The sequence below is a fragment of the Ursus arctos genome, unplaced genomic scaffold (assembly GCF_023065955.2).
Source record: "Ursus arctos isolate Adak ecotype North America unplaced genomic scaffold, UrsArc2.0 scaffold_4, whole genome shotgun sequence".
NCBI lineage: Eukaryota > Metazoa > Chordata > Mammalia > Carnivora > Ursidae > Ursus > Ursus arctos.
The window spans coordinates 25,197,847-25,225,480 of record NW_026623056.1 but is presented as its reverse complement, the minus strand read 5'-3'; the positions used below and the strand labels follow the sequence as shown (position 1 = coordinate 25,225,480).

Sequence of the window (27,634 nt, the reverse complement as noted above, 5' to 3'; positions counted from 1 at the left end):
GCGCTCCAGCAGGTGTCCGAACCCTCGCGGATGCACCGGGGCCTCTATGCTACAGGTTGGGCGATTTTCAGTCCTCGGCTACCACCAATAGCGCTGCGGTGGGTAGCCTGTGTAGTTGACTTAATTTCTGAATTTTTGCCGGTGTTTCTTGAGGATGGACGCCGAGGAGTGATATTTCCGAGTCAGGGTCAATGTCTCGGTAAAATTGTGAGCTATTGCCAGCCTCCCCGGGACACTGATTTCTATTGCACCGCGAAATACAGCAGCGACATTACAATGACAGGATGGGGAGGTGGGGGAGCCCCCAGGGCGATCCCACCCTCTCCGCAGCAGGGACCCCACCTTGACTCGTGGTGTGTTCGCTCTGCCGCTGCTCGTAGGCAGGGCCCCTTCCAAACCCCTGCCAGAGACCCCGTGTCACCCTGCAGTGGGGTCCCTCGGCTCTGCTGCGCCCCCCGCCCGGTGGAAGGAAGGCAGAGGACCTGTGAAAGCAAAACCCGCCCCCTGCAACTAAAAGGCTCAAGGTAACGTAGCAATTTATTATCATCAGAGTTCAGTCGGCTCTCAGGAAACCGAGTGGAGGTCAGGAGACGGTGTCATGTGGCCATCAGCTGCGCTTGGAAGAGGACAACCCGGGGCAGAGCTGGTCACCTGCCCTAGCTGGGAAGAGAGCAGTCCCCGTTTCTCTCAGCGTCGCTCTTTCGGCTGCTAGTGACATCGAGGAGGTCCTGGTGAGGTCCTGACAGCTGGAGAGCAAGCAGCCTTTGTTTCTGACAGCCTCCCTTCCGTGGGGGTGGGGGGGTGGGGGCGTAGGGGGGTGTAAGTCTGTCCCCACCCCCCCACCCCCCCCACCCTCCGCCAGCACCACCGGGTGACACGTGGATCTGCCCAGCCGGAAGCCGGCCTGTGCCTGAAAGGTGATGGCACCGGCTCTCATCGGCTCTGCCAGGCCTTGCCACTGTCTGCCCTGGACGGTCACCCCGTATGGACAGAACAAGACGTCCTGAAGATGGGCTCCCACCTGCATCACCACCCTGCTGCCCACGGTCCCTGGGACTGACGCTCCTTGTCCCAGGCTTTCCTAAAGATTTATAGAGGCAGGCTTGTGACTTGGAGCCCTTTGTAAAGTCTAATGTCAGATAAAATTATTGTTATTATTAGATAGGCACTTGATAAATGTTTAACAAGTGAGTAAATAAACGATGGTGTGGAGAAAGAGGGTGTGGTGGGAGTACGTGTTTCAGAAATTCAGGTCCAGGAGGGGAAGGGGCTGCCGAGGAAGGACAGCCAGGTGGGCATCTGGGAATGGGGACAATCTGCAGCCCGGAAACACTAAACCAGCACTCAGTTCAGCCACAAGCACCATTTATCCGCAGCAACACCCCGGTCAGAGGGGCCCATGCGGAAGCTGTGAGAAGGAGGGTCCCCAAATAACTCAGTGACAGCTAGCATTGATCAAGGGTCACTTTGTGCTAGGCGCCGGGGTGAGTGCTTTATCTGGGTGACCGCGCTCGGTCCTCCCGACAGCCCCATGATACGGTTACTATTACGATCATCCTCAACCAACAGAGCAGGTAATTGAGACCCAGAGAAGTTAATTAACCTCCCCTGAAGGCTAGCGAGAGCCAAATCATTTGGTGCTTTGAATGCCAAATGAGGACTCTAAATTCCCCGTAGTGGTAGAGGGGAGCTGTTGAAGGTTCTTGAGCAGAGGAGTGACATGGTGTCTTAGAAAAAAGCGGTAAGGCATAGCAGTTAGGAATTTGGACTTTGACACGGATCTGGTTTTGTAAAATCCCAGTACTGCCAGTTGCTAGCTGTATAATCTTGAACATATTATCTGACTGTCCTGTGCTTCAGTTTCCTTATCTGTAAAATGGGGGTAATAAAAGCATCTAGGTGTTAGAGTTTTATGACAGTATATAAGAGAGCAAAAGTAGAGCCCTTAGAACAATGATAGCACGTATGTGTATGATCACTGTCGGCTATTATCAATATGTTAGCTGTGTACGGGACCGGCTAGGGAGAGGTCAGAGGCAGGGAGGCCAGCAGGACACCGGACGAGGCATTGCTGCCAAGGGTGACGGCAGCTGGAATAGAGAACAAGATATTTTAAAGTAAGATCAGTAGGATTCATTCACTGCAAATGTGGGATAAAGAAGAATCGTAGGGGTGCCTGAGTGGCCCAGTCGGTTGGGCATCTGCCTTCAGCTCTGGTCATGATCCCAGGGTCCTGGGATCGAGCCCCAAATTGGGCTCCTTGCTCAGTGGGGAGTGTGCCTCTCCCTCTCCCTCTGCCTCTCCCCACCGCTCATGAGCTCTCTCTCTCTCAAATAAGAAAATAAAATCTTAAAAAAAAGAGAGAGAGAGAATAGTTAGCAAGGACTCTCAGGTTCCCACTCTCATTAACTGGGAGAAAAAGGACGTCTGAGAGCAACAGAAAAACTAGGAGGGGAACTAGTACTTGGAGGGCGAGACACAATTTGGGAAGCATGGGAGTGATGTCGAGGGGATCTTAGGTTCCATCGCCAGCTCTGCCACCAGCTGGTCCATCCCCTTGGCGAAAGCCTCCTTCCTCCTCTGGGCCTCTGTTTTCCCATCAGTAAAATGAAACTTTTATCCTTGAGGTCTCAAAAATCTCTCCCAACTCAGGTATTTTCCAGCCTCACCTGGGAGTGCTCTAACGATCCTGATGGCCTAGCTCCTCGGCTTTTTGACTTCAGGGTTAGGTGATAGGAGGAAGGCAGTAACAGAAGAGGACCCCCCTTTTTTTTGTACCCCCTTAAATGTTGTACCTCAGGCCCTGTGATAGCCCCTCATCCCGGCTCTCCAAAACAGCCTGTCCCGTAGATCCTTGCCCCCATCAAGAGATTTGGGGCACTGGTATCAGAGAAAGTGAAGTTCAATGTTTATTTGATTTAGCCACACTCTCTTCCACTTGATTGGTTCCTGACTCGGGCTTTGTTTATCTACCAGATTAGAGAAGAAAGGGGAGGTTGTTTGTAAAAGTTCGCTGTCCTTAGCACTGGCGTCACAGTCACAGCCACAGTGAAACTCTACCCTTGGGGGTGGCGGCAGACCAGGAGAGCTTGTATTTACAAGAGGGGGCACCTGAGGGGGCGGGGCACCACCTGCCCGCGTGCCTGCAGCTGGTCCCAGGCAGGTGCGCGGAGCGACTTCCATTCAGGATGGCTACAGGAAAAGGGATGGCACTCTTCTGAGAAAAGCTGCATTTTGAAATAAGAGTTTCACATAAAATAAAATAGAATGACAAAACCAAGGCTGAATAACAGAAATGTTGAATGCATGTCAATCCACTTAGATGGGAACAAACCTGGGGGAGATTTTTTTTTTCCAGTAAAGTATCATTTAAGCCAACATAGGTGCTCCCCCCACTTTTCTTATGCTGGCAACTGTGCTGAGATCTTTTTCTTCAGGGTGTGACAATATTTAAGAATTAAATTTGGGGCTTAAAATTAATTCTAACATCTGGTGATTGATCGTCACTTAAGAAACCTTACATTGTCAGAAAGAACGAGTCTCAACATTTGCTGCAACACGGACGGCACTGGAGGAGATAATGCTAAGTGAAATAAGTCAAGCAGAGAAAGACAACTATCATATGATTTCTCTCATCTATGAAACATAAGAACTAGGAAGATCGGTAGGAGAAGAAAGGGATAAAGAAAGGGGGGGTAATCAGAAGGGGGAATGAAACATGAGAGACTATGGACTATGAGAAACAAACTGAGGGCCTCAGAGGGGAGGGGGGTGGGGGAATGGGATAGGCTGGTGATGGGTAGTACGGAGGGCACGTATTGCATGGTACACTGGGTGTTATACGCAACTAATGAATCATCGAGCCTTACATCGGAAACCGGGGAGGTACTGTATGGTGACTAACATAATATAATAAAAAAATCATTAAAAAAAAAAAAGAAACCTTACATTGGCTCTCTAACTTAATAATCAGAGGGAACTTTGACATTAAGAAGACTTCTTTCAGGTCACACAGAATCATCACTGTCATTTGTGTCGGATAAATATTTACCGGGCATTTCTGTATTTAAAAAAATCCTGTCTGGGCGCCTGGGTGGCTCAGTCGTTAAGCGTCTGCTTTCAGCTCAGGACGTGAGCCCAGAGTCCTGGGATCGAGCCCCACATCGGGCTCCTCCGCTGGGAGCCTGCTTCTTCCTCTCCCACTCCCCCTGCTTGTGTTCCCTCTCTCGCTGGCTATCTCTATCTCTGTCAAATAAATAAATAAAATCTTAAAAAAAAAATCCTGTCTGTCAAAAGTATTTTATACACTTCAAAGCACTGTGCAAAGATGTTAGTGTATTTGGTAGATTCACAGACTCCAAAAATAGCGTGCCCTGTGTCTTACAGGTAGGGAAATGGAGGTCCTAGGAAGCAAAAAGAATTACTGAACACCTTCCTCTATTTTAAGCGATAGCACCGGGCCCTCATGAGTCAAGGAGATGAGACATGCAAATAATTGATAATCTAGCTCAGGAGAGAAGACACTGAGAAATTCAATCCGCAGTGTTGATTCCTTGTTTGTACTTCATTCGAATGGTGCGCCCTCATTCCTTTGGGGGTGATCGGGCCAGCTGGGAGCCCAAGTCTTCCAAGCAAGGTTGGAGAGACAGAGAAACTGAGTGGATACAGAAGCATAGCCACAGCTCCCTGGAGAGAGAGTGCTGCTGCAGACTGACGATGACGGACACCTGACACGAGTGCCGGCCCTCTAGGGGACAGCCTGCGGAATCTCTTTTAACCAGCACCTGCAGGGACTTCCATGATCTGCTAAGTGTCAACCTGGAAAACACAGGGAAAGGGTGAGTGGGGTGTGGGGAGAACCCTCCTTTGGCCAAGTTGTTCCATGAGGTCAATCTCCGTGAAATAATCCAAAGTATGGACAAAAGGGGGGGTGCCTGGGTCAATGAGTCGGTTGGGTGTGGGACTCTTGATTTTGGCTCAGGGCGTGATCTCAGAGTTGTGAGATCGAGCCCCATGTAGAGCTCCGCGCTCAGTGGGGAGTCTGCTTGAGATTCTCTCTCTCTCTCTCCCTTTCCCTCTACCCCCTCCCCTGCCTTGCTCTTTCTCTCTGTCTCTCTCTCAAATAAATACATCCCCCTGCCCCAAAAAAGAACTGTGGGCAAGGTTATATACTCCAGAATGATTTATAGCAGCCTCTGTTTGCCCCCATTTCTCTGTCCAGCCCTTGCCCTGGTCATAGTGGAATACTTGTGCTTCCCCTAAACGTGCAGCACCCTCTCTCTTGTTGCTAGGCCTTTGTATGTATGCTGCATCCTTCTATCTCCCTTCATTTTCCATTCTTCACCATCCTTCCAGAAAGGTAAGTGTCACCTCCTTCATGAAGCATTTTCTGTTACTAAATGCTTTGGGCTGAATTGAATTTACATGAATTGAATTATGTGTTGAGGCCCTGACCCCAAGGCCTCAAAATGTCACTGTGTTTGGAGATCAGGCCTTTATTATTTATTTTATATGTTAAATTATGCAATTATTTAAGTGATTTCTACACCCAACAGGGGGCTCAAACCCATGACTGCGAGACCAAGAGTCACATGATCTCCGGACTGAGCCAGCCAGGCAGCCCTGGGGAGCTTGGGTCTTTAAAGTGATGATTTAAGGTGAGTTAAGAGGAGATGGTGAAGGTGGACCCTAATCCATTCTAGGGGTGGTGTCCTTATAAGAAGAAGACATTTGGATGCACAGATACCAGGGACGTGAGCACAAGGAGGAGGAACTGACTGAGGACGCAGCCAGAAGGTGACCATCTGTGAGTCAGGGAGAGAGACCTCAGAAGAAACAGACCTGCTGACATCTTCGTCTTCCAGATTCCAGAACCATGAGAAAATACACATCCATTCTCTTCTTTTTTTTTTTTTTTTTTTGAGGGGGGCAGGGCAGAGGGAGAGGGAGAATCTTAAGCAGGCTCCACACCCAGCATGGAGCCCGATGCAGGGCTCAATCTTACCACCTTGAGGTCATGACCTGAGCCAAAATTAGGAGTTGGACGCTTAGCTCACTGAGCCACCCAGGTGCCCCTATATATCTGTTCTTTGAGCCAGCCAGTCTGTGCTACTTTGAAAGCCCTTTCCTCTTTAGATGACTGAAATCCCTTGTGCTCCCTTCTGTCATCTCACATTAACTGTAGAGTCTGCCTGCCAGTCACTCTGCTTCTACCTTTGGAGCTCCTAGAGGCCCAGACGTACTCATCTCTGTATCATCAAACCCAGTGCCCAATTCTTGCAAGGCAAGGGTTCAATAAATGCAGAACGAATTAATATGAATGAAAACAACATGCAATGTAACCGATGAGCAATGGGGGACTGGATAAGGAGATTACAGCATAGTGATATGGCTAAAATAATCTCACAACCAATTTTTACCAGTGTGGGGAAATGTTCATATCTTTTTTTAAAGACTTTATTTATTTGAGAGAGAGAGTGCAGAGCAAGAGTGAGAGAGAGCGAGAGAACACAAGCAGGGGGAGGGGTAGAGGCAGAGGGAGCAGCAGGCTCCCCACTGAGCAGGGATTCTGACTCAGGACACTATCCCAGGGTCCTGGGATCATGACCTGAGCCAGAGGCAGACGCTTAAACCCACTGAGCCACCCAGGCGCCCCAAAATGTTCCTATTCTTGTAATAAGTGGGAAAAAAAGTCAGATGAAAGAGTCGGTCTTCAGGATAAGCACAACCATATGAAAACAAGTGAAAGTGACTGAAGGGAAATGTGCACAACGTGTACAGTGCCTCACCTGGGTCGTGCCGTTGGGGGTGTTTGTCTTCCTTCTTGCTTCCTATTTCAGAGATTTGTACCATGCTGTTTCTTATCGAAAGTCTCCCCTATGTAACCAGGAAGTTGCCACAACCATCTGTACTCAGCTCCTTTGCGGCGTCTCCCTCTCTGTGTTTCAGTTTTCCTGGTTTCTTAGTCCTCTGATTCATTACCTTAGACTATCAACCCCTAGGAACGGGAGCACTGTTTCGTACTGTTGTTTCTCCCGTGCTTGGCACATTCTAAAACACATGGTAGTCATTCACAACATAATTCTTCAGTGAATGATGGCAACAGCAACCACAAACAGAAGGTGTTTTCTTTTTTTTAAAGAAAGTTCTCATTAAACCTCTTTTCCCTATGTCTCATAATCCAGAAATAAGCAAGCAGAGGAGAAGGTTTGTCACTGTGAATGGAGGCCAACAATGATTTGGGTAATCTTGCATGGGAAAAAAAGGGATGAGGGGCGCCTGGGTGGCTCAGTCGGTTAAGCGTCTGCCTTCGGCTCAGGTCATGATCCCAGGGTCCTGGGATCGAGCCCTATGTTGGGCTCCCTGCTCGGCGGGGAGTCTGCTTCTCCCTCTCCCTCTCCCTCTCCCTCTGCCTCTGTACTCGCTCACCCTCTCTTTCTCAAATAAATAAATATATATATATAAATTTTTTAAAATTAAGGAAAACAAAGGATGAAATGGGTCCATAGGGAAGAGACGGATTTTGTGATTTAGAAAACTGAGAGGCCCAGGTGTATGGTATGCTGAGGGTGAGGAAAGAAAGCCTATCCACATTTTTTTTAAAGATTTTATTTATTTATTTATTTGACAGAGAAAGAGACAGCCAGGGAGAGAAGGAACACAAGCAGGGGAGTGGGAGAGGAAGAAGCAGGCTCCCAACAGAGGAGCCTGATTCGGGGCTTGATCCCAGGACTCTGGGATCATGCCCTGAGCTGAAGGCAGACGCTTAACGACTGAGCCACCCAGGCGCCCCAACCTATCCACATTTTGTCAGAGCTTCTCAAAATCCCTTACCAATCGGTGCATTTGCTCATCTGTAACTTGAGGTCTTGGTCAGATAACATGTGCATGTTTGCAATGAAAGGTTACTAGCAAAACATATGGAGTGTTTAGGTGTTACAAGCAAACCCTTATTCCTCCGACGCTGAGCCTCAACTTCTGGTGAAATGTAGCAGTGAACACCTACTTCCATCCGCACTTGCAGACGACAGGGAAACTGTCTCCATAAATACTAGGTCAGAGTCTCCTTCTATGCTTGAAAGCTGATGTGACTGTTTGTGGGACCCACCGCAGAGTCCCACCATGAGAGCAGCACTCGGGGTTCCTCTGGGTTTTGCTCACAGACGCAGAAGAAGGTGAAGCCCAGGGGGCCCGAAGCAAAGGTGAGGATCTTAGAAAAACACAGCTGCAAGTCTGAGCTTGTGTGTCAGTTTCCCTGCATCATACACATGCTGTTCTCTGATTTGCTTGGCTCTCAAAGCTAAGCTTTCGGGCTTTAAATTTAATCCCAACAGACCTGAATTGATGCCTCTTAATTATGCCTATGATGTAGTAAATCAACACCCTATTAGGAAGTCATTCAAGTATTAAATATTTAGGAACTTATTACAAGACAATTGTAACATGTAAGCCCTCAGGCGGGAAGAGATGCTGCTAATCTCTTTCACGTATAGAGCAGCGCTAGCGGACGTTGTGCAAGACGGCGCTGAGCTACTGCGCCCATGCCCGTTCGTATATTTCATCAACCCCAAAGCCTACAGCCCATCTTTCAAACAATGAAAACATTCAGTATAACCCCTGTCCTCCATCTTTCCTACCTTTTTTTACCCCCGTCTCTTTGTGGTCCCTTTTAAGTGGAAGTTAAATCCTGATTTGCAGAGAGAGAATATTCATTCAGCCAATGTTTCCAGTATTGAGCACCTCTCTGTACCGGGCCCTGCTCTAAGCACTTGGGATTTACCAGCAGATGAAACAAAGATCTCTGCTCTTGTGGAGCATGTTTTCTAACAGGGAAAACTGACCATAAACAAAAAGCATAATAAATAAGAAAACTGAATAGGTGTTAGGAGACAAGTGCTATGGAAAAAATAAGCAGTTGGTCCAAGTATTGTTGGGAGGTGGGGGGGGGGAGCTGCAGTATTAAACAGGTGGTCAGCCACATGGAGGATCTGAGCACAGGTGCAGAAGGTGAGGCTGTTAGGCAATCAAACATTTGGAGGACGAGCTGCAAGAAGAAGGATGGGCCAGAGCAGCCCCCTAAGGCTGTGTGTGCCTCTTTTGTCGGAAGAACCCCAAGGAGACCATTTGGCAGGTGAGGAGTGAGCCAGGGCAGGGTAGCAGAGAAGGAGGATGGGGAGAAGCAGGTCAGGAAGGCTCGTCCATGGATGTTTGTTGGCTTTTCTAGTCTACACAGAGACTGGAAGAGGTCAAGTGATTGAATGAACGCTGGTTCTTGGAGCAAGCAGAGTGGAAACCTGGGGATCAGACCTAGACTTTGCTTCTCTTTCTACTACTAAATTAATTCAGCTTGAGCAAGGCCTTTTTCAGAGCTACTGTCCCCAGGGTTGAATTAGATCATTCCTAAGTCTCCTTTCAGTTCTGGGATCCTATGCCTTTAGGCAGTCATTTCCAACATGTGGCTTAAGCAGCCAGAAAATGTTTCCAAGTCCAAGAATCTCACGTCTCTGCAGCCACCCGACCTACAATCGCCAGACAAGCCTCAAGGCCTCAGCCTTTCTGGAGTCGTGGGTCCCCTTTGAATAAGATCGGATAGGAGCTATAGCACGTCTCCCCAGAGAAAGGTAGAGCCCCATCTGTACTAAGAATGTTGTTCACAGCTATAGGGGTTCATGCGGTTCTCAAAGCATCACCATGTACACCCCCACCCAAAGTGATGTGTGAGTTACTCTAAAATCAGTGCATCAAGGAGGCTTGTTAATGTCACTTCGACTTTCTATTAGAAAATATTTCATACATTCTAAGAATTCCTTTTATATAGCACCAGGATTCTAATCAAGGTTCACACATTGCATTGAATTGTTGTTTTTTGGTCTATTTTATTCTAAAACAGTCGCTCCATGATTTTGTTTTTTTATTGTTTATTTTCAAGATGCTGACTTTTTGAAAGAGTTCAGACCAGTTATCTTATAGCATGTTCCCACTTCTGGATTTGATTGAATCCAGTGTCTAACTCATTCCTCCATCCCCTGCGTTCTCTGTAAACAGGAAGTTAGATCTAGCGGAAATTTGTGAGTTTTAATTAAAATATGATGTCATCTGAGAAGGGGTAATCTGTTTTCTCAGTATTGACTGGGTTAAAGGCGCTATTTTAGATTGTTGATGCTTTATAAGACCATCTTTAGCCTCACAGAACTCCATCCCTAACGTTTACCCACCTAGAGCAGGACAGCGGTGATATGTGGACAGAAACAGAGAGAAGGGCAGATTTCCCTAGCAGTGAAAGGAGCAGCACTGAATTTGAAGTTTGGCCTGAAGTTGACCATTTTCACTCTTCAGTTTCCTCCTCAAAAAACTGAAATAATAATAATTTCCTTTTTAATGGATCATTGGGCTCAAATGACATAATAGCTCAGAAAATTATTTCCTTGTAAAATGAGAAGATCTACATGGAAGCAGATCTGCTTTAGGAATTGACCCCAAGTGAAGAGATATTCTGGATTTATCTCAAGTAAGTGAACAAAGTATGAATGTATGTATGTCTGTGTATGTATCTATCTACGTATCTGTCTATTTATCATCTATCCATCCAGAGTGATGAATTTCTGATACTTCTCAAGAGTTACTGGAAAGAGTGGTAGGGTCAATTTTTTCCAATGATGGTTTAATGGCAGTAGTTCTCAGGTGAGGGCAATTTTGCCCTCCAGAGGACATTTGGCAATGTGTCAATACATTTTGGTTGTGAAACTGGGGAGCCTCTGCTGACGTTTAGTGGGTGGAGGCCGAAGACGTCCCTACATAACCTACAATGCACAGAACAACCTCGCACCCAGCCCCCACCTCCAAATTATCTAGCTCAATATGTCAATCGTGCCAGTATAGAAAAACCTTGACTTAATGGGAGGCACAATTAAATATTGAACCTTACCCAAAATCCTGGACCAATCCTTCAAATAAATATTGGGATTTAAGGTGACTTACACCAAAATTCCATGCAATCAAATCGCAAATTATCACTAGAAGAAGAAAAACGGGAAGAAAAAAATGGAGATAAAAATGTGAATTATTTCAATCAACATAATTGCTGTGGTTCAACTGAGTTTCCTCCCAGGCAAAAAAGAAATTAAAATCGGTTGTATAGTTTTGATTATCAGAAAGGATAATTCCTAAGGGACATTGCTTTTCCTGAAATAAGCTATAACATCAGATTTTCATGAAGTTCTCTATAACACAAAGGACAGTAGTGGTGTGATGATGGGATGGGCAATGTTCTAATTATTTGTGCAAAAAAAGTGCAGAAGTAAGCTCCATGTGGCTATTACAAACTATGGGCAACATATTCAGATGAAGCTTTGTGAGGGTAATTGTGAGCACTAAATTAATATGATTCCATTTGGAGCCTTCTGATGGTCTAATTCAATGAAAGAATTGAATTATGCTACCTGCAGGAGTATAAGCTCTATGTAAATTGCTACTGAACCATGGCCTGTAGCCCTTATTATGTTATTTAAAACCCTTTGTAAATATACTATTTCTTTTGACATAACATCTTTATTAAGATATTACTCACATACCATAAAAATCACCCTTTTAAAGTATACAGGCCAGTGGTTTACAGCATATTCACAGAGTGGTAAAACCATCACCACTATATGACCATGGAATATTTTTATGATCCCCAGAGGAAATCCTGTAGGCATCAGCAGTCACTCCCTATTGACCCCTTCCCCCAGTCCTGGCAACGCACCATTGGTCTACTTTTTATCTCTATGGACTTGCCCTCTCTGGATATATCATAGACAAGGTATCGGGGCATCTGGATGGCTCACTCTGTTAAGCGACTGACTCTTGGTTTCAGCTCAGGTAGTGATCTCCGGGTTGTGGGATGAGCCCTGGGTAGGGCTCTGAGCTCTGGGCTCTGTGCTCAGTGCAGAGTCTGCTGGAGATTATTTCTCTCTCCCTCCCCCTCTATTACTCCCCACTCCCCCCCCCCCCGAAGCACTCTTTCTCTCTTTAATAAATAAAATGTTAAAAAAAAAAGGAAAAAGAATCCTATAATATGTGGTCTTTTGTGACTGACTTCTTTTACTTAGCATGATGTTTTCAAGGTTTATCCATGTTGCAACGTGTATCAATATTTCATTTTTTAATTGTCAAATAATCTTCCATTGTATGGATATACTATATTTTGTTTATTCATTTATCAGTTGATGAACATTTGGATTGTACTCACTTTTTGGTTATTATAAATAATGCTGCTATGAATTATGGCGTGAATGTTTTAATCATGAAAGTGTATTGAATTTTGTCATGTATTTTCTCTGCATCTATTGTGGTGATCATGTGGTCTTTGCCCTTTATCCTATTAACATGGTATATTACATTTACTGATTTTCCTATGTCTTTTTTGAATGTCAACTTGGCTAAGCTACAGCTCCAGTTATTCAATAAAACACTAATCTAGGTGTTGCTAGGAAGGTATTTTGGTGATGTTATTAAATTCCATAATCCATTGACTTTAAGTAAAGGAGATTATCCTAAAGAATATGGGTGGGTCTAATTCAGCCATTTGACAGGCCTTAAGAGTAGAGCTGAGGCTTCCCTAAAGAAGAAATTCCATCTAAGAGTGCCTGTCTGCCCGTGCTTGGGACGAGCCCTGCAGATTTCAGCCTTGCCTTCCAGCCCCCACGATCATGTCAGCCAATTGCTTGCAATAAATCTTTCAATATATGTCAATATGTATCTTCTACTGACTCTAATTCTCTGATTGATTCCTGACTCTTACAAGGAGGACTGAATTTATTGAAAAATATGTTAAGAATTCTAAACCTCCTTCTCCTGCATTTAAGGGTATAGGCTAATTTATTCAATATTTATTGAGTGGTACTACCGATGGGTTATCGTTCTAGTTTCTGGGGCTATAGGAATGAACGGAATCGAGAAAGTTCCTATCTTCAAGAAGGTTACATATCAGCAATAGCAATTACTGACCACCTACTATTATGGCTACGTGTTGTGGTCCATACAAAGGTGTATATGACTCTGCCTTCTCTCTTGGAGCTTGTGAATTAGTCTGTGAATATTTAGATTGGTATGGAGGAGGATGGAGCTAGGCATGATTTTTATTTGTAGGAACACATAATTTATTTTTTTTAATTAATTTATTTATTTTGGGGGGGAAGGGCAGAGGGAGAGGGAGAGAGAGAGTCTCAATCAGACTCCAAGCTGAGTGTGGAGCCCAGTGTGGGGCTTGCTCTCACGACCCTGATCTCAAGACCTGAGCTGAAATCAAGACTCGGACACCCAACTGACTGAGGCACCCAGGTGCGCCTTGAGTCTTCTTTAAATGTAGGTATATTTATTTATTTTTATTTTTATTTTTAAAGATTTTATTTATTTATTCGACAGAGATAGAGACAGCCAGCGAGAGAGGGAACACAAGCAGGGGGAGTGGGAGAAGAAGAAGCAGGCTGATAGCGGAAGAGCCTGATGTGGGGCTCGATCCCACAACGCCGGGATCACGCCCTGAGCCGAAGGCAGATGCTTAACCGCTGTGCCACCCAGGCGCCCCTAAATGTAGGTATATTTAAAAAAATGAAATTAAGTTTATAAATTTATTTAAATATAGCTTAAAGAAGTCACACAGCTTACAAAATTGTAAAGGGAATTTTTAGTAAAGCCCCAAGGGGTTTTGCTTTGGTTGTCTTTACTGGTAATAATGAGTGACTTAAATGTACTTAAAGAGTGCAGTGACAAAGAGCAGTATGGAAATAGTGACACGTTTCTGGTGTTCTCCACCTTGAAGTCTTCTTCTCTCTCACGGTGTGCAGCTGTGTGGAATTTGCAGCACCTCGAGCTGTTTGGACAGTGCTTCCCAGGCTGGATTAGATTACAGGTAACCTCATGGGGGAGGCGTGTTTTGGACTGACTCACTTTTGAAATGTTTGTGAAAGAAATTCTTTGGTAATGGCACTTTCACACAGGAGCTCAACCAGTGTCTCCTTCATTTACCCATTCCAGTGAGGCATCTCTGCTTTGAGGAAAAAAAAAAACTCAACAAGAAGAGCACATGGGTTCTTTTTCTCTCTGACTACGAGGAAGCAACTGTTTTCAGCAAACAGAAGGTAACAAACAGCGTTCTGGTGATCTTGAGGTATTGACCCATGGTTTACAGTGAAATAAAAATCTACCGACCTGAGTGGGGCAATCAGGCGCCCGTCTGACTTACAATCCTTTCACCGAACAATTCTTTTTTGGTGCCAGGAGCCCAAAGGAAACAGTCGACCAAACGTAGCTGGGCTTGTTCCTCATTTACTCTGGTAGCCGGAACTGTCAGCCCAAAATAGGTCACAAGTCACTAGCAGTCCCCAAGAGACTCACAGGAAGTGGCTGCAAAGGTCAGGGGAAGTTTTTAATGACTATCCAGGAGGCCAGTGTGATAGGCTTTGAGGCGCTTCTCTGCTTGGCATTTGAAACAGCCATGTGGCGGAGCTCCTTGGCGACAGAACAGCAGGTGTGGAGATGTGAGCCTGAGGCCGGATTCCGTAAAGAGATGCCTTTGTTCTGCTGTGCAAAAAAGCCCATGTTGGGGCACCTGGGTGGCTTAGTTGGTGAAGCGTCTGCTTTCGGCTCAGGTCATGATCCTGGGGTCCTGGGATCGAGCCCTGCATGGGGCTCCCTGCTTGGTGGGGAGCCTGCTTCTCCCTCTCCCTCTACTACTTGTTCTCTGTCTCTCTCTTTGTCAAATAAATAAATAAAATCTTTAAAAAACAGAAAAAACCCCCAAAAGCCCACGTCTATGGAGGGGAATCATCTTGCAGGACTCAAGGGATGATCATGAAGGATTTCCACCATTAACTCTGGAAACCTGAAACAGTATCTCCAATCAAAGAGTTTGGGTTGGGACAATCTGTGAAATGATTCCAATCCTGAGATGTTGGGATCTCATGAAGTCAGATACATGTTTCTATTAATACACATTTTCATGGATCATTTGTTACCGAAGCTTACATTTTAATGCGATTTCACCGATACAATTGTGACAGTACAAATGTTCGGGTACAGTTACAGTCTTGACATGATTTTTCTACTTGTCTTATTGGCCCAGAACACAATTTCAGAACAGCTTGACCCTGGGGACTAGAGGCTCACTCCATTCAAATAGGCAAGATATCATAGAGCAGGGATCAGACAACTTTTTTTTTTTTTTTTTTGTAAAGGGCCAAATAGTAAATATTTGGGGCTTTGCAGTTCACATGGGCTTTGTCAGGCCTAGTCAACTCCCCTATTGTATCACAAAAGTAGCCACAGATAATATGTAAGTGAATGAGCATGGCTATGTTGCAATAAAATTATTTATAAAAACAGGCTTGGACTTGGGGTTCTAGAAGGTAAAAGCGTGGACTCTGGAGCAGACTCAAATCCCACCTCTATTACTTGTTAGCTGTGTGACCTTAGAGCACTTAGTTAACTTCTTTGTACTTTGGTCTTTTCTAAATTCATCATAGTATTTACCCCACAGTGTTATTATAAAGATTAAATGAGTGTATTTGTTAAGTACTAAACAGTGTCTAGCAGATAGTAAATGCTGGGTAAATGTTTGTTGGGTAAGCAACCATCCTGTGAGGTGTGTAATATTATTCCCATTAAAATTGAAATTCCAAGAAATAAATACGTTACTTCTAGGAAGGCTAAGACTTGAACACAGTTTTGCATCTCCAATACAGTACAATTGCTCTTTTGTCATCAGAGGTGACATCGTTACATCTAAACACAGGGAAATTCCCTGTAACAGCCGATGAGCCAGGTCTTGTCCCTAAAGGGCTGTTTGTATTTTTCCTCTCTCCCCATCCACATGAGAAGTTCCTGTAAGTAGCAATGTGCTAGAGCTGGTTTGTGTTGGCTCATTAGAGCAGATTGCTAAATTTTGAGGAATTTTGTGAGCCGCTTAAACTGTTGGTAGCCTGAGTGGGAGTATTTACACCAGGAAATTGGCAGATGCAACAAATCCGGGCTTTTTTCCTCTTGGAGGACTGGTTTGCTAGCACCTGACTGGTTATATGCCACCCGTGAGCGCTCTCCAGCAAGGACCCTATGTCCTAAACAGTGACTTAGTAAATAATATTCAGTGTCATGTGACCCACTAGATACTAGGGTACCATGACCTGACAAGAATGTGGGGCCCCTGGTTTTTGCTTCGTGGCAGAGGCAAAAAAGATTATATGCTTTGCTTAGCAACAGAAACAATTCAGTAGGGATGCCTGGGAGCCCCTGGACTCTGATTTCTAGACACTTGACTCACAGCTCTGTTCCCTGTTCCCGTTCCGACACACACAAACACATACACACACACATACACACAGGCCTGTACGGTTCCAGCTAAATGAGGACAGAATAGCTTAGGTGGAGCTAAAGGAAAGAAAGCTTGTTAGGCAAACATCATAATCAAATAACGTTTTGGTTTTTTTTAAGTCAACGCCAGGGCCTGAATCTTGAGCTAAGATCAAGAGTCGGAAGCCCAATTAACCCAGGTGCCCCACTGAAGAACTTTTAATGGCCACTTTTTCTAGGCAAGGCAGTGAGTGCTGTGGGTTTTTTTTTTTTTTCCAGTCTTTCTTAAAGTAAAGTCTTCCTAATCTAAACACGTGTCCTCTAACCTTTTAGGGAAGCATCAGAGGAGATACAGAAGAGCTGGAGTCGGTCAGAGGACAATTGGACAAGTCACTTCTTGTGAGGTTGTGAAACTGATTTTTCGTCTCTATAAAATGGGAATCATAACCATTCCACTGCTAGTCTGACATCGTGGTTGTGAAAAATCAAGGGGCATTTGTTATCCATTACCCGGAATATTTGTCACTGAATACCGTCATGTGCTGGGGCCTCTGCTAAGGGATGAGGATATGGAGATGCGTTAGTTAGGTCCTTGCTTACAAGGAAGTCAGAGTCTGGATGCTTAAACAGGTAATCTGAAGTGTTTGAATCCTAGAGGATGAATCACTATGGCTTCCTTTGATCATATGAGTGAAGAATTTGGCCCATATAGGGAGCCAAGTTGCCTGGGTTGAATCCTGGCTGCGCTGTTGTTCCCTAGATCTGTGAACCTGAGTGAGTTATTTCACACCTTTTCCTAGTCTGTAAAATGGGATTTTAAGCTTTCCTCAATTTCATTTGTAACCATACAGATGATAATAGTACCTATTTCCCAGGATTGCTCTAAAGATTAAATGAGATCATCCATGTAAAATTTCCCTAGTTCCTTCACCTATAAAAAATACAGATAATAGTAACTACAACTTTTAGGATTGGCAACGTTGTTATAATCAAATAGCACATGAAAATATTAAGAAGTATAGAAACAAAAATATGAATACGACATAAACAGAAGATAGAAACACTGAACAGATACTTATTTAAGGTTGTAAATATGACCAAAAAAAAAAAAAAAAAAGATACACAGAAGAGGAAGTCTTACCTGGGATTCAGGAAAGGCATTTGAGAGAGATGATTTTTGAGATTGTGACTTCATCCACTCATTCACTCATTCATTTGACAATAAAATTTGACTGTCTACCATATGCCGGGCTTCATCTACTGTGGGGTATGTAGTGATAAATGAGATCAACTCAGTCTCTGCCAGTAGCAGCACCAAGAGATGGCTTGGGAGGGATATTTTATGTACCTCTTCCCCATAATTCCCAATGTCCTCTCCTCCAATTACAAAAATGGACAACCAACACTTTGTCACTCTTCATTAAATGCCATGCAAACATAGTCTTGGGACAAACGCTCATTTCCTCTTCTAAAAAGATTACCACTTTTAAGCTCCTTCTAGAAAAATTCTGGAGCTACAGCTGGTCCTCATCACAGAGCTTGAAGTCTAGTGAGAGAGACAGGTGTTAAATACATACAGAAACTCACATGTAATTACATAGTGTAATTAACACAATTAATTAACATTGCGATAATGGTTATCAAGAAAATAAATGGAGGTCATCAGAAAATAAAGAATGAGTGGCCAGGGAAGGCCTTTTTCAAGAATTGATGTATACTCATCTAAGCCAAGAGCTGAATTTGTAAGAGCTAGCCCGGTGAGGGAAAAAGGGAAGAGACAGAAAGAACAGGTTTTGCAAAGGCCCTGAGGCAGGAAAGAGTTTGGTGTGTTTGGGGAACTGAAAGACAGCATACTGTGGTTGGAATGAGATAGGGTGGGGAAGCAGATGTGGGGTAAGAGGAGGGTGATGGTGGAGGAGTGCCAGCGAAGGGGGAGTAATGGGTAGGCCACATCCAACACTGGAACTTGTAGGGCAAAGAAATTCACATTTTATTCTCCGTGAAAAGGGAAGCAATTCATCAAGAACTGTACTCCAAGTTACACACAGTAATAAACTCTGGCTGCTGTGTGAGAAAGGATTGGAACGGGGTGAAGGGTGAAAGTAGGGAAATCAGCTGGGGGCTAAGGCAGTATCCCAGGTGAGAGATGGACGTGGCTTGGGTTATTCTAAGAGCAGTAGAAATGGAGACAGGTGGAAGGATTTGAAAAGGACTTGGTATTGGATTGGAGAGAATGACTCCCAGGTTTCTGGTTTGAGCACTGAGTGGGCAACTGTCTTTTGCTAAGGACGAGAAGCCTGGGAAAACGGCTGGTTTGGGGAAGAAGAGCTAGAGTTGAGTTTCAGATAAGCGGGTTTATAAGGTAGGAGTAAGACATCATGTGAGGATGATAGGGACGTATGGCCCAGGGACTCTGAAGAGACACGTGGGTTACAGGTATCTGGTTGAGAATTATTAATGTGCACGTAGATGTTAGCTACATCCATGGTGGAGAGATCACCAGGATGAATTGGGGTCCCAGACATCTTTAAGAAGCTGATGAAAACTATACTTCCTTTAAAAGATTTTGCATTGAAGTTTAAGGAATATACAGGCCCCCTTGAAGCCCATCCACAACTCTTGGGAAGTTGATAGATGACAAATTAAACAAAGAAACCACAAAACTTGTGTAGAGAGAGACGTGCACCCGGACTGAGCCCTGGGGACCGGCACCGTTTAGAGGTAGGATAGAGGAAGCACATATTCACTAAAGGTTGAGAGGGGTAACCAAAAGAGAGGGGCAATTCCAGAAGCGAGTATGGAAACTAAGAGAAAAGTGGTTCAAGAACAGGAGATAAATCCTGAAGAGAAGGTCTGAAAAGAGTCAGCTAGAGTGGGCAACAGTGCAGCCTTGGGGAGGCCCAGGACCGTTCCAATGAAAGGCGAGCTCTCTTGGGGGCAGGCACCGACCCTCTGCCCAAACTGGAGTGTGGTTAATGTTTGGGTGTTTCCCCTTGGTGGTCTGGATGGTGAGGTGACCGTGAGCGGGGGAGGCAAGCAGGATGGGTAGAGAAGATGGCACATAGTCCTTGTGGAAGGTGAAGTCAGAGCTTACCGGGAGGACTGTTGTCTATTTGGCGCTGTGATCGGGGCCTGGGTCTTAAAGAGAGAGCAGGATCAGAGGAGGGAGGGGCTGGGCCCTGTGTGAGCAGCTGCTGGGCCCAGAATCATCTTGGGTGGAGAATCAGCCAGCCTCCCAGAACTTCTCAGGACTTGCTCCACTCTTTTTCTATCCTTCTCGGCCTTCTCCTCCTTTCCTGGCTCCGTCTTTTCTCTCAGCCTATAAACATGCTCAAGCCTTTCCTAGTGACTCAGCATCTCCTCCAAGCAGTGTCCAAATTCTCTTCTCTAGTCCCAAGGACATCTGTAGTGGAGAATTTCTTGAAATGTTCGATTGGTTTTTTTGCTTCCTACAGTTTTCCCTTGCCGGGCTGTGTGTTGGCTTGCCCTGGGGATTTTGGCTGCTTCTTGAAGTCCGGGGCTCTTCGGGGTGTTTGAAAAGCCTCAATGGGGGCGCCTGAGTGGCTCAGTCATTAAGGGTCTGCCTTCGGCTCAGGGCGTGATCCTGGAGTTCTGGGATCGAGCCCCATGTCAGGCTCTTCCGCTGAGAGCCTGCTTCTTTCTCTCCCACTCCCCCTGCTTGTGTTCTCTCTCTCGCTGGCTGTCTCTCTCTCTGTCAAATAAATAAATAAAATCTTAAAAAAAAAAAGTGCCTCAATGCATTGACAGGTTCACGCTGGATGCCTTGGAGGTCCACAGGCAGCCAGAAGCCAGGGGAACTTCTGCAGCATTTTCAATGAGAGCACATTTCAGGTAGTTCACTCTGGAGGCTGAGTGGAGGGTGAGTTTATCTGAAGGCCGCTGTCAGGAGGCTGTTACAAAGGATGGCTGGAACCTCACCCAGTGGGAATGGAGGTAGGGATTCGAGGCTTATTAAGGAGATGAAATAGATAGGACTGGATAAGGCAAAGGGCTGAATCAAGATTTCCAACTTTCAAATTCTGATGGCAGTAGGTGGTGGTGGGGACAGCTGAGGGAGAGGCCGCTATGGAGCTGGTGGATGGGCTCAATCTCTCCCACATGCTGAGTTAGGGGTGTTTGTGTGATGGATCTAGATAGAGCTGCCGGGCAGACAGCGATTTGGGTCTAATTTTTGTGAAAGAGCTCTGGGCTGGAGATGGCTGACCCGGTAGTTGAAACCGTGAAGATGGAGGCAATCCCTGGAGAGTGGAGTGAGAGGAGCTGTGGGGCTTACCGGGAGTCTTGCAAGTCAGGCACAGACTCATAGCTGGTGTTACTTAAGGATGTCACCAGAGGAGCCAGGGGCCTTATTTACTGAGACCTGAGAATTGGGAGAGCACTCTCCTTTGGAATCCAAGATGGTATTCAGATTCTAGAAGGTGAGAGTGATCTGGAGGTGTCAAAAGTAGCAGAGAGATCCAGAGAGATAGGCCTGAGGAGTACCTGCTCACTTTGGGAAAATGAAGGTCAGAGGTTACTTCTGCCCGAGCAGGGTTAGGGAAGGGTGTGCGGGGGGGGGGGGGGGGGGGGGCGGGGGAGAAGAAGCCAGACTGCCAAGTGTTGAGAAATGAAGACGTGGAGGGGTTGGGGGTGGGGGCAAAGGGACAGGAGGGCACACACACACCGTTTAAGAGGCCTGCAGCCTGCATGAGAGGGAGAGAAGCACTTGGAAGCTAACTGGAGAGGTTAGTTGGGAGTGGAGGGCTGGCGCTAGAGTTTGGTTTTTAGATTTGAGAGACCTGAACTTGTTTAAAAGCTGAAGGGAAACAGCCTGGAGCCAAAGAGCCTGGAGAGGTGGGGGAGGAGGCTTTGAGGGCTACCAACGCTTCCACACCCCTTATCTCCTGTCATCATTTGAATACTGTGAGGCGTGAGGCTGTGCCCAGGGCTTGCGAAGAGAGATGTGAACCCACTAGGTGCAGTGTGCTGTCTACGCCACGTGAGGAAATATGCGTGGAACTGGCCAGCTCCACACAGCTTAGGGGGCCAGAAGCGGCGTGTTCCTGGCTCCCGGTGAGGTGATATCTGCGCCGTGGACTCGGGGCAGTGTGCTGTCCCAGATGACGTATCAGCATATGTCGCTGACCCGGCGTAGTAGCCCCAGAGAAGAGTCACCACGTGCTACGAACCGGTGCTATGTTTAAGCAGCTAAGAGTTCTGTTAGCCGCAAGGTGTAATAATAATAACACTGATGGCCGAGATTCAAGGGTGCGGACGCGGTAGGCTCGGGCGGAAAGACTGCCAGAGCACGAGGCAGCAGGTGGCGGGGCGCGCCCCCTGTGCGCGTCGCCGAAGGGGAAGGGACGCCGCGAAAACCAAACGCACGATTTGTATATCCGGCCGGGGCCCTGCGCCGAGATAAAGCTTCTGCGGAGGGAAGTATTTAATTTGCCTCTAGCGCCATCGGAAGAAACTCCTTTACGCCGGAGGCAGTGGGGTGGGCGCGTGGGAGCTTTCTCTTGGGTATGCTTCCCAGTCCTCCGCCCGAGGCCGGGTGCGCCCAGCTGGTTGTCAAAGACGAATTACAGTTTTTTGTTTGTTTTTGGAGGGGGTGGTGGTGGTGCTGTTACGGAATGGAGGAGACCTGGATTAGAGCTAGGATCTGGCTTCCTCTCCGTTGTAGCACAAGTTTGCTCCTTGACCTTGACTCTGGGCAAGTCTATTCTAGGTCCCTCACTGGTCCTCAGTTTCCCTGTTCATTAAATGCGGATTTGTACTGTGAACTTGTTTTTGCACGGCCAGGGTGGCAAATTCCACCTCCTCCAGACCAAAAAAACCCGTCCTCCGTTGGTAACCTCCCCTCCCCAGCACCCAGCTATTTTGAAAGGTCCTTTCCTCCCCTTTCTTTCCTTCCCGGGTCTAGGGGGCTAAAGGCGAGGTGGGCCGGGCCGGCCCCATGGCCCCGCCCGCCTTCGCTGGCCCCGCCCCCCGACGTCCCCTCTGCGCCCCTCCGCGCTCGGCGCTGGGATGAGGCAACCACGTGACCTCACATCCGGGCGCGGGAGTCCCGAGCTTGCCGCGCGCGCGCTCCCCCGCCCGCCGGCTCTCCCCGCAGCGTGATCCGGGCGCCACGGCGGAGGGGAGGGGGGTTCGCTTCGTCGCTGGCGGCGGGAGGCCGTTTCGGAGTGCAGACCGCCCCCCTCCCCTGCCCGCCTACCCCTGCCACCCTCCCTTGTTCTCGCTCTGTCCTGGCTGCACGCCGCCGCCGCGGGCGCCGAGGAGGAGAGCGCGGACGCCCCTGTGCCCGGCTCGGCCAGGGCCTGGCCGCGGCGCCTCCCTCCCCTCACCCCGAGCCGCAGCGCGCGGCGGCGGCGGCGGCGGCGGCGCCTCGAATCCGAGCGACCCGCGGCCGCCGGCGCCCGCCGAGGGCGATGGGGCTGGGCTGAGGCTAGGCGGCGGCGGCGACAGCGGCGGGCCCGGGCCCCGGCCCCCTGCGGTCCCTCGGCTGCTCCGGCCTGGAGGCCGCCGAGGAGACGGTGCAGCTGCGGCGGGTGAGTGGTCCGGCTTTCCCGGGGCGCCGGGGGGCAGGGTGAGCGGGACGCTGAGTAGGTGGGTGGTGGTGATGATGGCGGGGGTTGAAGGAGGCGAAGGGTGTTGTCGGGTACCAGGTGAGCTTGTGGTCGGCTCCTTGGGCCAGAATCCCGCATCAGTTCCCCGGTGAGGTGAGTGGGGTGGGAAGGGGAGCGCTAAGACCGCGGAATGTCTGCCTGGGACAGGTGAGGCGAGAAAAAGAGATCCACGTTGTGGGTGCGAAGGCCTGATTTGGACACGCTGCTCGCGTTGTGACTGGGGAGTGGGATGGTGGTCCAGCCCTTTTAGAAAGTCCGGGAGATGGTGTGCTCGAAGAGCAGGACGCTTGCTGTGTTTCTGCGGATGCTGTCTAAAGGCATCTTGAGTTCATCCGTAACCTCGGAGTAGGAAGAGCTTCTTGCCATCACCGCATTTTATGGATAACTAAGTGAGGCCCAGAGAGGAAAAGTGACTTCTTAATTGATTAAGGTCTCTCACTTTGACTCTGTAAGTGAGGACTAGAAAAACCCCGGGGTCCTCTCCTCCAGTACTTAAGTGGCCACTCTCTTTATGGCCTTTACTTCTTCCCATTGCCTTCACAGAGTTAGGTTTGGTAGATATATCTTTAGCGGGGCTGTGGCCGGGGAAATGGATTGGGGATTGACAATAATTCAGTTCGGGGCTTCCCAATTTGGAAAGCTTTTGTGACAGGTGTTTATCATTTCCTCTTCCCATAGATCTGACAGAAACATCCTTGGATCTTGGTGTCTGGACATAGGAGGTATGAATCACTCACGTAATTAACTCCTTTTAATCGTCAGTGTCTTAGAGAGCTATATTTAGTGGTTATATTAGTGTAAAATGAATGGGTATGGAGTCGTAAACCTAGAAACAGAAACCTGTGTTTCCTACGTATGATTCTGAACTAAATAAGTAGAACATTTGTGTATGTAATGACTATTTTAGATCTGTGAGTCAGGAAGTTAGAATTTTTTTAAAATCCAAGAAATGTAGGAACGTTAAAGATTATTGTAAAATGAATACTGTTTTCTAAAGCCTTTGTTGCTAAAGTGAAGGCGTTCTGATTTTCTTGTCTTTTAAGGGGTGATTTCATAGTTAAAAGTGCTCTGCCTTTGGTTAGATCTCAGCCTCCTTACCAAGGCACATATATTTTGTTTCACAGGAGTATATGTGGCATTCTTTTCTCAGGAGGACTGTTGCTTTGCGGGATAGGTTACAGTTGCCAAAATAAGTGTAGGCAGGTATCTCATTCTGGTTTAGCAACCCTTTTTTAAATGCAGATCAGTTCCTGGAAGTACCAAATAGTAAGCCTATTATTAATAATTATTATGGAAGTTTATTTTTGCTTATGGAAGTGTCCTTTTGCATTATCCACTGCTAGATCAGGTGAGCCTGAGACAGGTAAGTGAGATTTTTGAACATTGTTAGAACAACAAAGCTTGTTTTTGCTCAGGGCGTTGGGTAGGAAAATTGATGACACTGGTTGTGTCAATGGATAAGTAGTATAGTTATAAATGAAAATATGAAGTAGCAATTTATTTTGGAAGTACAGTTGACAGGCTTCAATTTGATGCAGTGTTCAAATGATGTAGTAGGAGGGCTGATTTCTTTGACCAGGTCGACCAGAATGCTTTATTTGGGGTATGCTTGGTAATTAAAATTTTAATTTGTAACTGATTTGAGATAAATATAATAAATTCCTACATAGGTAGGAAAATAGTGTTATAGTCATTAGAACAAAGCTTTGCTAAGCTTGTATGTCTAAACATTATCTTCTGATGAGTTTGTGTGGTTTTGCTTATTAGATATTAGAGCTAAAATACTTCTGTTGGTTTAGTTAGCCCTTAATAGTTCTCTCATTTAGGTAACATCAGTGTCCCACCTATCTCATATTTCAAATATGGATTCTTATGTGAATAATAATTGTGTGTTGGTAGCTAACAACATAATGTAGTAGAAAAAGCACGGACTTGGGAAATCAGACTGGAGTTTGATTTTTGACTTTTCATAACTAGCTGTTTGATTTTGACCAGTGCTAATAGTTACTGAGTAAGCTTATTACATAGTAGGCTTTAAATTAAACACTTAACATGGCTTATCTCATTTAAACAGATGAGGAAACTTGAGGTTCAGAGATGTTAAGTTGCCCAGAGTCATAGACAGCTAACATGGTAAACCTAGAAATAGAAACTGCTTGTCACTTACACTAACAGAGAGCTGAGATTCGGCCTGTCTTCCAAGTTCCTTATGTTGTAAGTTGCTTAACTTCATATAGTAACAGAGCTAGGATTCGTGCTGTCCCTTATATTGTAAGTTGCTTAACTTCCCTGATCATCATCTAATTCTTTTTTATTGAAAAAGAATACTAAAACTTACCTCAGAGAGTTTTGAGGATTAGCTGAGAATTTATGTTCTTCCTTTCCCTCTTCCATTCCATATACTAAATCAAGCTCTGCTTGTATAACATGGTGGTCTTGTAACCACTGTGAATATGAGGTTTTAAAATGTGAGTATGCTTTATTCCCAAGATTAATAGCAGTCCTAGGAGATGGCCCATGATCAGTGATGTGGGGGCATCCCGTGAAACTTTGTCTTTATTCTGTATTTTTTTCCCAATGGTCTGGGTGATGGTGGAAATAAGAACTTTATACTTGAATGACAACATGATGGTTGTAATTGCTAAAAATCTGGGAAGAAAGAAATAGAATTTTATAATGATCTTGATTACTTGGTTTATCTAACACTGGATCCTGTCCACTGGTATACTTGGTAACCTAAACTAACTATATACGTAGTAAGTGGAAGACTTGTGAATGGAACATAAACTGAATAAGAGTTAGCAGCTTATCACTTATTAAAGATAACACTCTTAAAACAATTTATAGTGGTGTGCTGAAAGAAGATAATCTAGTGCTGGACATCTACCTGATACATCAGCAGAAGTTTTATTCCAGTGGCGAAATGCATTCTGAGTGTGCCGTATAGCTCATCTAGTTAAATCTGCACCCCAGAGATAGCTGATGGGATTTAATCTTTGGTTTTGGGACAGTTTGTATGAAATGAAGCTAACTGGACTATAGAGAGAATAAATCTGTAGTCACTAAAACCATGTTCTAATTATTAACCCATTTAGCCCAGGAAGCAAGGAAATAATTGTTAGAGTCTTACTTGAATTTTGTTGACTTCATATTTTGAGATAGAGAAATAAGAGAGCATTGGAATTAGAGCACGTCTTTTAAGATTTATGTAAAAAAGTAAAAGGTTCTGGGTTTATTTAATCTGAGAAAAGTAGGTGGTATCTGTAGCATGGAATGTCCTGGACTTAATGGTCACTAGTGATTATGTAAGCTATGAGTTAAAAACATTTGTATTAGTGGGGTGCCTGGGTATCTCAGTTGGTTAGGCGTCCAACTCTTGATTTTAGCTCAGGTTGTGATCTCGGGGTCATGAGATTGAGCCCTGTGTTGGGCTCTCTCTCTAATTAAAAAATAAAAGTAATAAACACAAAAGATTTGTATTAGTAAGATTAAAAATAGAGGTGATATGAAATGTCACGAATGAATGGTAATAAAAAATTATCACTTTTGTAATTGTGAGTTAAAAAACGGCATTAGTAAGGAGGGAGAAGAATGGAATGAAGGAAAGGGAGAGTTGATGAGATAATCCAATGTTTGAGAATGAGGAAAGTTGAGGGTGTGGATTGCTGAAGAGTTTCCATAGAACAGTTGTCCAGAGAGAACTGTCCCAACACCTGATCTGGTAACATCTTAGACCCAAAGGCTCATAATGGGGCCTTTGTTAGGTCTGAGTGGTAAAACATTAACTCAAATAGCAAACTTTAAAACTGCCAAATTAAAAAAAGGAGTTTCCTACCACAAGGCATCTCCCCAGGGAAAGAGGCCATATAGACCTTTGCAAACAGCTCCACAGATGCCTGTTTCTTTGAAGGTACAGGTGAAGATACATCTTTTACTTCTTCCTATCACCCAAGACCACTAATGCTAGTATGAACTGAGAATGCAGTAAAAAGTACCCTGTGTTTAAAGTCTATTTGTGTATGTGTATGAGTTGAGTTGTAATCAATCTCTTAATTGAAATTTCTCTCTTTCACTGACTCACTTACTCCCTGTGGATCTTGCTTTTAAATGATCTGTTGATACTCAGATACTAGTTAGGTAAGAAATTGAATTTCTGGGAAAAGTGAGTTGACTATGTAAAGTAGAATTTACTGATTATATAATGTGGAACTTGATGATGTATGTAGACTTTCTCAGATGTTTTAAATAAAAATATTTGAGGACACCTGGCTGGCTCAGTTGGTGGAGTATGCGACTCTTGATCTTAGGTTGTAAGTTTGAGCTCCACGTTGTGTGTAGAGATTACTTAAAAATAAAATCTTGGAAAAAAAATATTTATAACTTTTTGGATGGTGATATGAAAGACAGTTCTACCTCTGATAGCAAGCTAGATTAATTGACTCCTATTTTATTTAGTTTTTACCTATTTTCTTCACACGGAATTTGTGAGTTGGATATTGAAATAATGAGGTGTGAGATGGGGGAAAACAGTAATGGTGAATGGTCACAGATAGGTGATAGACTAGTCCCTTCTTTCTATAGAAAAGGAAACGTGTGGAGAGTAAGCGATAGCACGCCAGTAAAGGATCTGGGGTTGGATGGTTTTTTGGGGAGGGTATTCTTTCCACCCTTGCCTTTGT

General features: G+C 45.5%; 1 protein-coding gene and 2 long non-coding RNA genes across 5 annotated transcripts in view; 2 read left to right on the top strand and 1 right to left on the bottom strand.

Moving 5' to 3' along the window:
• Positions 1 to 519: 519 nt before the first annotated feature.
• LOC130542612 (uncharacterized) lies at positions 520 to 2,877 on the bottom strand. Its single transcript, XR_008957284.1, has 2 exons — positions 2,796 to 2,877; positions 520 to 746 (listed from the first exon to the last, which is right to left on the bottom strand). It is a non-coding gene; the product is annotated as an uncharacterized LOC130542612 (long non-coding RNA).
• Positions 2,878 to 13,955: 11,078 nt separating this feature from the next.
• On the top strand, positions 13,956 to 17,357 carry LOC130542641 (uncharacterized). The gene is made up of 2 exons (XR_008957334.1): positions 13,956 to 14,120; positions 16,660 to 17,357. It is a non-coding gene; the product is annotated as an uncharacterized LOC130542641 (long non-coding RNA).
• Positions 17,358 to 21,050: 3,693 nt separating this feature from the next.
• The window catches only part of ATP13A3 (ATPase 13A3), an 87,440-nt gene continuing 80,856 nt past the window's right edge, over positions 21,051 to 27,634 (top strand). For 2 of the 3 annotated variants that reach the window (XM_026496284.4, XM_044383203.3), the window contains exons 1-2: positions 22,715 to 22,877; positions 23,634 to 23,677. The gene's annotated coding sequence lies outside the window, so the exon portion shown is untranslated. Of the gene's footprint in view, positions 21,072 to 22,714; positions 22,878 to 23,633; positions 23,678 to 27,634 lie in introns of those variants that run through there. The other variant, XM_048214968.2, reaches the window with a different exon arrangement.